Genomic DNA, 8,571 nt, shown 5'->3' with positions numbered 1-8,571 from the left:
CGCGATGCTGCGCGTCAGCCGGAGCGTTGCGTTGAGCGTTGCGCTGAGCGTTGCGCTGAGCGTTGTGTTGAGCGTTGTGTTGAGCGCTGCGCTGAGCGTTGTGTTGAGCGTTGTGTTGAGCGTTGCGCTGAGCGTTGTGTTGAGCGTTGCGCTGAGCGTTGCGCTGAGCGTTGTGTTGAGCGTTGCGCTGAGCGTTGTGTTGAGCGTTGCGCTGAGCGTTGTGTTGAGCGTTGCGCTGAGCGTTGTGTTGAGCGTTGTGTCGAGCGCTGCGTCGGAAACCTTGACACTGCTCATGAACAGATCGTGAACGGGATGTGCTTATTATTAGCGAACTGATAACATAGAATTTCATGCTGAAGATTATGATATGTTTTGCGCGTCTAAGACGCTAACCATTAAAATGTAGTTGCATGAAAAGAGAAAACGTGCACGCGATAATCGTCCGAGACAGAACGGCCGAATAACGGCACGGTATGAGCCTTGCTCAGCCAGCCATGAGCAAAGCTCATACAGAGGCGTGTGCTTCCCATGAGACTTTGAATCTATAACAGTTTGCGTGTCCACATTATCGGGGCCGTGGCCAAACAAACTATGTTCAGTAGTGAAATAATGTAATTGTTGAAACACGCTGGCATCCGTATGAAACCCACAGAGATTCATCAGTTGTAGAGTTAACGTTTTTCAGTGTGCAAATAGCTTTGTCACAAATACACATGTTCCGCTCCTCCATACTTCTACCCGCATGCTACTTTGGGGTTAAGCGTAGCAACGCATATAAACGTCCCAAGAACGCAGCAAAACCGTGGCTCGACACGAAACTAACAAAACTAACGACTAACGAAACCGTGGCTCGACACACGCGAATGACCTTGCATTCAGGTAGGGACCGACCACTGTCGGCCCCGCGCGCAGGTACGGACAGAGCACGGCCGGCTCCGCAGACGGGTGCAGATCGAGCACGCAGGAATGCAGTCAGGTACGGACTGTGCATTGCGCATCTGACGGGAATCTGGTGCATCCTACGGAAACAAATGATTGCAGCAGACAACAGACTCGCCACATTTACCACTCACTCGCACCACCAGCGGCGGCTCGACCACGGGTGCAAAGTCGCATAAGGTCCGGGGTGCGTTATAATCGCTTACCGCTTAACACGCGTCCGGGTGACCTATTGAACACCCTTCGCTCGGGTGGTGGTGGTGGGCGGGTTCATTTGACCACTGATATCTCAGTCACTAAGAGAACTAGAGATACCACGTCCATCGTGTGGATTGACCTGTATGTTGACTCACGTGTATCAAAATTTGAGGTTCCTATGTCATGCAACTTCGGTCAAATAAAATCAAACAAGGTCAAATGTCGGGATGACTTCCGCATTGACCCCGAACCTTCTCATGCAGCCGCAATGAACCTAGATATCAGTTGTTATCAAACGGTCACTAGTGTTCAGCTATGATCATTGGCCTTTTTTCATTTTAGAAGCTCATTGTGACGAAATTTATAACATTGCTTTGAGTTTTGCACTCTAATAAGCACCAAGGAAATGTCAGTCGATATGTTCCAAAAAACCTTCATCTGGAGCATTTTAGGTCCATGACTTGCTCTAACCCTTAAACAGCCCATAAAAGATGTCTGCTGTGATCTCTGTTATTAATAAATCTGAAATAAGTACCAGAAACTACCCATGTAGCAAACTCTCCAGTAAAGAAGCAAACTGTTTTGGACCTTACTCTGTTTTTTATACCTGTCCTTAGGTCAATATACCTTCATTAATTTCTTCCAACACTCTGTTTTCGCATCAGATTAAGTGATTCCTTAAAGCCACGGCCTGACTTTGACCTGTCATAAGTCAGCGACCTTACAAACTGCATCTTATTCCGTGTACCAAAAGATCCGCTATGTAGTGACCGGCAACTATGAAATCTTGGGGTGGTCAAACTGACCCCACACCTGAGCGCGTGTTGAAGTTGTCACGTTTGCCATCAAACTTGTTACATCCTAGCCAGTTGGCTTGCTGCTCACATACGTCTGCTGCTGAAAGTATGCTCGTTATGGGAACAAAGACAGCCTGGTGTCCCAGCCGCCCTATTGCGAATAAGTCTCACGGGTGCGTCACCGCCAATCATTTCATTGCATTTTAATGGTGTACCGTAAGGGCTTGCAGAGTACGTCATCGTATCCACCAAAAAATTAAACGTTAACCGCTCGTTGGTCATATTCCACCAACGACTTTTTCATTATATGTGCAAGTCTTTCGATGTACTGGTTGTCGCTCAGCAATACCTTTGGCTTCTGACGGTCCGCCACGCAGGGAAGTGTCGTTACCAGTGACGTCAAGCTAACGTTAAGTGAAGATGAGGCGAGAGCCGCCGAACGGTTTGATCTCTCTTATACGGCCTTGGCTTTGCTGGCTTGGTGTTATACTACGGCATGAAATCCAGGGACGCCAGGTCAGGTGAGTGAGAAGCCACAGCACGGCAGCCTTTTAGCACAGCCACACCACGGCAGCCTTTTAAGCTGATGTGCATTCCAGCGAAATGATTCTCGAGCCAATCCAGCAAAGCCCATTCAGTGTACGGCGTCGTCCCGTCCTGCCGGAGCCACTGCCTGTCCCAATCAGTCCGTGAAGTTGCCCCGGGGCCGCCCAGAAGGATATGAAAGCGGTGGTGATGTAGCGTTCTGAGGTGATGTTGGCCAGATATCGTTCTCGTCTTCAACGATACATTTTCTGTTAAATCGTGATTTAATTATGAAAGTACAGATGATGAACATTTTTTGCTATCACATTTTGCTACTAAATAGATATTTCAATGCCACCGCAGTCTCCATTGCGCAAAAAATATACTTTTCCCTGCTGGCTAAAACGTTAGTTAATTTTTCTGGACGATCGTGCATAAACGATAATTTTACGATGACGCAGTTTGTTTATTTCACCTTTCTACGAGCTCTTTGCGAACCTGATCTTTTGTTGAGGCGAAAACAAGCGGCACAACCAGAATACCTCTTTTAGTGCGCTGTGTAACTGTTCTCACGGACAAGAAGGGATAGTTTAGCACGTCTAAGTTCACAAGACTGGGGATCAGAAGGTACACATCGCACTCCCCATTATGATTTAGGGACCGCTTTCTTACCAGTCACGGGGTGTGTGAAATTATAATGCGGTATGATCCTTGCAGCCATCGGTTTCTCGGAATTAATCCGAACTTTTTGATTCGGTGTATTTCTGGGATGAGCGCCCACTCTAAGCAGCGTTTGTTTGGTGGACCCTGACACGATCGTAAAATTTCGGCTCGGCGGCAAAACTTTGTGGCGAAAGCTTAACTTGTCACAATGCTAGGCACGGTCCATTCTGGCCTGACTTCACCTGACCTTTAGTGCGGCCGTTGCCACTGGCCGCAGGCGGTCCCAGGCGAGGACAAATAGCATACGCCTGAAGCAACTCGACCCCACCCCGCCACAGGTCTGTGAATGGGAAAGAAGGGCTCTACCCAGGTGCTAAATCGGGACGGGCTTAAGTGCGTTGCAAGATGAGACGATTTAACACGCGCCCGGGTGACCGGTAAAATACGGCATTGCTGGGGGGAGGGTAAATTTGACCGCCCTGATGCTTCAAAACTAAGAAGCTAAATATACCAACTTCAAAGTATAGATAGTCCACTGTGGCATTCCATGATAAAACGATAAGTCTCTTACACCCTCATCCCTCTGATTTTTACCAAACTGGGTTTAAGAAGCTGTCATCAGCACTCAAGTCACCTATGGCATTTCAAAATATCTTGGTTGCACGTTTTGGAGTTAGCCTTTGGCAATGTTGAGTTGCGTTGCTCCAAAGCTACCTTTGGTGGCAATTTGTTCCACTTGCTTGAAGGACAACTTGACAAGCTTGTAGGTTAAGGTGATCAAGAAATTGTCCAGAATACTTGCATGCCATTCTTGAAAGCATCATTGCACAACAAACAATGATCAGGGCATTTTGAGCTTTTGCAAGGCACAACTAACAATTCTCTTATATTTTTCTTACTTGTATGCAGAAGTGTGTAACATGGTCCACAAACTCTAAAAATTATCATTTCGGTCATCCACGTTGAGAATGAATGGTCCGTACACCTAGGAATCATGCGTAACGCACGAAGACTGGGTGCGCGGCGCACCGCCGCGGCCGGTGGCATCCATACCCCGAAGTGGACTATCGGGCTGGTGTCATTGAAAAAGGAGGGAATGGGTAGGTGGGTGCGCGCACTGTTGCGAGGGTGATGTTTCTCGTTCATGTGGGCGACTTGGAAGTCAGACAGAGGCCCAGTGATCGCATCTTGGGCCAGCGCCTGTTGTGCTGCTGGAGCGCATGGGTGCCTTTGCAGCGTGTTTTGCGACAATGAAGCGCCCAAACAACCCCAGTTGTGCCCATCCATGTGAGAAGCACAGAACGAGAGCACGATGAAGTTTCAGGAACTTATTAAAAGAACTGGTCAATGGTGTCCAAGATCCGTAGATAACTAGTACTAACACTAGCGTTTTGCAGCTGTCGCACCAAGCTTACGAATGACCCCGAAAGCCTTCCTGCGGATAGTAACGCGGAACCTCTTGCGAAACCCGAATGCAAGTTATCCAGCTGCCAGTCCCAGGGACAAAGCTCAAGCTCAAGCTGATGCTCAAGGAGCTCCGATTATCGCAACTCGGACATAGCCGGAGAAAATGACCGAGTCAGGAGGGTCTCAACAAACCCCAGTGCATCGGAGTCAGTGCCTATATGTGCTAATGCTCTGCTGTTCACCACTCAGTCATCTTCTTTTTCGAAAACCTTCAACCGGGTCGGTCAGTTTTTCTTCTGCGATAAATGTGAAAATTAAAACACTGTCCTATACGTTTACCCGCAGGGGACGGGCGCTGATATGGAGTTATTATCACACATTTTGTGCAACAAGGATAAGGACCAGCTTATTTTCAGGTATATATCTCCCTCTCAAGAATACCGTTTTCGCGGCAAACGTGCTTCGTTTCGCTGCAAAAGGCCTAGTTGCATCACAGAGGCAGAGAAAAGGAGCAGATGCGTTGAGTAGGGCAACCAGGTTACGTTAACTTAAACTGGAACAATCTTTCGGCATATATATTCTGACTTTTGATGCCACCGCTGCGAAGAGACAAGGCTAGAGAAGAAAAACGTTTTGAAGAGGTATATTCCTCGCATGCATTTCGGTCTCTCTCACTTACAAACCGATGACTGTTTCTTTAACAACCGCGCGGATATAAAATGAAAAATTTGACGTGAATAAATGTGACTTCTCATGGCATGAGAAGCTAACACTGGCTTGATCTACAAAACAAATACACGTTGCGCCTAAAACAGTTGTATGCATGTTTTTAACCCACGTTGCTACATTTCAAACATTATTCCATGCAGCTGTCTCAGTTGTGAGCGCCCCGTGAATGGCTGAAAGAAGAACACCAAAGGACTGATAACCCTCAGCGCCGCCTGCGGGCTCTTGCGCTGTCCCCATTTACGACTAGAGAAGAACGCGGATTTTTTCGGAGCCACGCAGTACATGACACGTCGTACCATTAAACTCATGGAAGAACACGGGACTTTACCAGAGAAGGGGAGAGGAGGAAAGCCGAAACATTGTCTCGTTTTACAGCGCAGATGTCGTTCTCAGGATGTGTCCCAGAAAGGAGGATCTTGTGAATGCGGGAGGCGAAAATGGCGATGGGGGGAAAAACACTTAATTTAGACAATCTACATGAGACGCAGCAACTGTGTAAGGAATATGAGAGCAGCCCATTAGTATGGTTTTCCAAGCGCGTTAGTCGCCACCTGAAACACATCCTGATGGGTAACAGCGGCAGTTACCCCGAAACACATTCTGATGGGTAACAGCGGCAGTTACCCCGAAACACATCCTGATGGGTAACAGTGGCAGTTACCCCGAAACACATCCTGATGGGTAACAAGCGGCAGTTACCCCGAAACACATCCTGATGGGTAAAAGCGGCAGTTACCCCGAAACAATCCTGATGGCTAGCAGCGGCAGTTCCGCGGCTTGCGTGTGCTGTTTTCACCACAACGGAAAGCTTATGGTGCGATCTCTTGGCTTGCGAGTCGTAACCTATAAGGATCTACTGAGTCACGACGTAAGATGTTCATAAAGAATCATGCATGATGTGGGAGTGTGAGAAATGTCCGGGTAAGGATGGTGTGAGATCGTTTTTGATTGGCGCAGTCAATGCGCAAGCAGAGGAATTTTTCATTTGCTTCATGTAATCAGATTTAACCAACGGGCGAGCACAGACCGCTGTACTTTTAACTGAACTTGTCCCGCCAATAGATGAGCATTCGGCCAACTTATTCGAAGCCATGGCTGCACTAACCAGACACACTCACTTAACAGCCCAGCACCATAATAAATTATTCTACGACTTAAAAAAAAACAATTACCCGAGAACGAAGCTTTGTTCATTTTAGGCTTTCAGAAAATTACACTTTCGTCGTCCAAGAGGAAGTTCAGGAGTCAAACTGCGATGCACCGCACGGCACGCTGCCTCTTGTGGTATCTCGACCAGAACCTGCACAGATTACGCATACAAGTTATTGCGCACTGTCAGACGCAATGGGACATGAAACTATTGCAGTCTAAACGTTTCTAGAATACCTTTTACCCGAACTGAAACGCTTCGTTACCAATCTGGAAAAAGGGCACAGCTTTTAGATAGATGGGCTGTGCAGTACGAGACCATGCTCAATTTTTGTTGACATTTGTTTTCATGAGAAGAACTTCAACGCGGAGTGCTGCCAGCCTGTTGGGCTTCCATTCGATCATGTTCTCTCTGCTGGGAAGCTATGCCATTTCTCGCAGGGCGTGGCTAATGTGCAGACAACACATTTTTTCTTACCGGGACGTGAAATCCTTTGGGTAGAGGATGAGCTTACCATCAGATTGGTTCAGGTCAAGGCTGTCAGAGGGACGCCTAAGGTTCACAGATTAAGACAAATGAGTGCTTAGACTGGCATTGCCCGTATGTTATCGTGAGGTGTTGGAGGGATGTAGCGGTTGCCTGATTTCAAGGGTTTTGATGAGTTAGAATGAGTTAGACTGAGTCACTAATGCTCTGAGTCGAATTCCACGTACATGTGAGCCATCGTGTTGTTAAGCTTAGTGTCGTCTCATAATGGCGCTGATTTTCCGCCGCGCAGAGGGTGAGACGTGTGGAAGGTACTGCGCCAGTAGCCGACAGCGGGTGGCATGAATGAAGCGTGGTCCCTTATTTTGACATTATTTCCAAACCTTTCAAAGCCGATTGCCGCCTTCCTTATTTTTGGATTATAGGTTTCAAACTACGCTTTTTCACATGCGAATCAGAAAAGATACAAACTCGTGTAGATACATGATTCTGCATGCATTACATGTGTTCATAATTGCAGTCAATATTTTTTTTGCAATGAGAATTCCAACCACGACTCACACGTGATCTGGAAGGCCTTTTAATTATTTTGACGTATAGGTTTGCATAATTTTCTTTCATCGTAATGGAGCATCGCCACCGAACGTAGCCCTACAACCACACGACATGAAAATGCCTGAGAATGTAGCCATGTAACGCTAAAACTGCTCAACTGAGAAAACTGAAAATGTTACAGGCGTCTTTGGCGCCGCTGACAACGTCTGTGACCCATTTTCATCATAATCCGAGGGGTAAGGCTGCACGACTGACCGTTTGATTTATCGATTTGTCGTAGAATGTGACATCTATGTCATCCAGATCAAAAGAAGCAAATTAATTTGCATGCAATATGGCGGTGACCCGCATCTTGAATTCTGAAAAAGGCTGAAGGCTGCATAAACATCAACTAAGCTAAGTTGGCTTTTCTTCTTACTTGGAACACACTTTCGTGAACAACCTACGGCAGGTAACCTTGTTGTGCTAACACTTTTGCAACTCGACTAGTAAGGATGTGGGATTCCGCAATTTTGATCTTGGTGGCTGTAGGGTTCCTTACAACTATCGACATCTCAGACGAGATACTGCACAGTACAGGGTGTCCAAGAGGAGAGGATACTCACAAATTTCAATAAAAAACGTTAGCAACTAATGTTTTACACGTTCTGCTTGTGATTACTGGCCGATAGGTTGCGTGACAAAAAGCCACATACATAGTACGTCGTCATGCATACGATTCGGTGAAGTCAGTTTTTTGTGTGGGTAATCTTTCCATTAGTTTTGATTAGTTTCCATGGCTAAGCACGACGTCCTCACCTGCAGCTTTACAGCGTAGGCCACCGCAGACGTCGCCAAAATTCTTGGAAGACAAGCACGGTGGAGCGGGTCAGGAAGCTGGAAGAAAGAGGTATAGTTAAAACCTCCAGGGCCCTGGCAAGTCTAAGCAGTCTGAGCAATTGAGAACACTTTGAGGATGGAAGACTCAGTTCTGCAAACTCCATCATGTTAGCTCGCTGCCTGTCACGAGAACTCGGAATTGCCAAGTCGTACCTTGACACTGTTGAGAAAAGCAGCGAGATTTTACCGATATCGGCTTTGCGGTTGACTTTCGAATTTACCAGAGCTTGGTATCATTAAAAC

General features: G+C 47.0%; 1 long non-coding RNA gene across 1 annotated transcript; it reads right to left on the bottom strand.

Annotated features, from left to right (window-relative positions):
* Positions 1-608: 608 nt before the first annotated feature.
* Positions 609-8,571, bottom strand: LOC119110298 (uncharacterized). Its single transcript, XR_005095472.1, has 3 exons — positions 8,482-8,571; positions 8,248-8,325; positions 609-1,019 (listed from the first exon to the last, which is right to left on the bottom strand). It is a non-coding gene; the product is annotated as an uncharacterized LOC119110298 (long non-coding RNA).

Source organism: Pollicipes pollicipes, unplaced genomic scaffold (assembly GCF_011947565.3).
Source record: "Pollicipes pollicipes isolate AB1234 unplaced genomic scaffold, Ppol_2.1 Scaffold_7231;HRSCAF=8579_pilon_pilon_pilon, whole genome shotgun sequence".
NCBI lineage: Eukaryota > Metazoa > Arthropoda > Thecostraca > Pollicipedomorpha > Pollicipedidae > Pollicipes > Pollicipes pollicipes.
This window is presented reverse-complemented; position numbering and strand designations above follow the sequence as displayed.